This window comes from Mirounga leonina, unplaced genomic scaffold (assembly GCF_011800145.1).
Source record: "Mirounga leonina isolate KUSES-001 unplaced genomic scaffold, KU_Mleo_1.0 Mir_166, whole genome shotgun sequence".
NCBI lineage: Eukaryota > Metazoa > Chordata > Mammalia > Carnivora > Phocidae > Mirounga > Mirounga leonina.
In genome coordinates, this window is record NW_023270418.1 from 22,289,819 (window position 1) to 22,290,754 (window position 936).

The window sequence follows — 936 nt, forward strand, 5'->3', positions numbered from 1 at the left end:
AGTTTGTGAAGCAAGGCTGGTGGAATGCACTGCACAGGCTGGTTGGAAAAATTAAGTGAGATAATACACCAGAATCACCTGGCACACAGTGTTGGGTAAGTAGCCCCAAAGCAGCAGGGCCTTTGTCACTGTAGCTGGATGAAGTCCAGCCTCCCTGCCGTGGCCTGCATAGTCAGCCTGGCTGCCGTACTGTCTCTCCAATATACCAAACACGGTCCGACCTCAGGACCTTTGCACTTGCTGTTCCTCCTGCCTACGACACTACTCCCCTCTATCTATATCTGGGAAACTCCTACTCTTTTTCAAGCCTCAGCTAAAACAGCACTCCACCAGAGAAATTTCCCCCGGGCTGGGTCAGCCCCTATTAGCAGTTTTCGTAACATCCCGTTTGCCTCCTCCAAATCACATATTTATTCTTTCGTTACGTGTTTAATGTGTGTCTGCCTCACAAGACTAGAAATTGTAAAAGAACAGGGACCCTCTTCTTTGTTCTTAAGACATGGAGCATGCCTGGTATATCATGATCAATGGCGCTTAATAGTTTGTAATTGAAGAATTTTATGAACGAATGAATGAATGAATGGCTATCAATTTTTCATCCCACTTCATGTTTTCCCTGGAACAAGGGTTTTGGGTCACCCTCAGGAACCCTTTGGCGTTACCCAAGCATCCTCGGCAGAGACGTCGGCACTCCTGGCCTCTATTCTGATCCCTGTGGGAATGTTCCCGTGAATTCAGGGAAGTCACTCAGCCTCTGTGGTTCACGAGACCCCCACCTATAAAGTAAGGAAAGAAGACCCCTCCTCTTTGCCAAGGAGGCTGAGGAGAGGAGCAACAACTCACACCCGTCCAGCGCTGAGGCCTCTGGAGGGGGTGGCTGGCTGCAGACTCCAGCACGGGGTCCCAGGCCGGGACCAAGAGGCCTCCTGCCTGAAA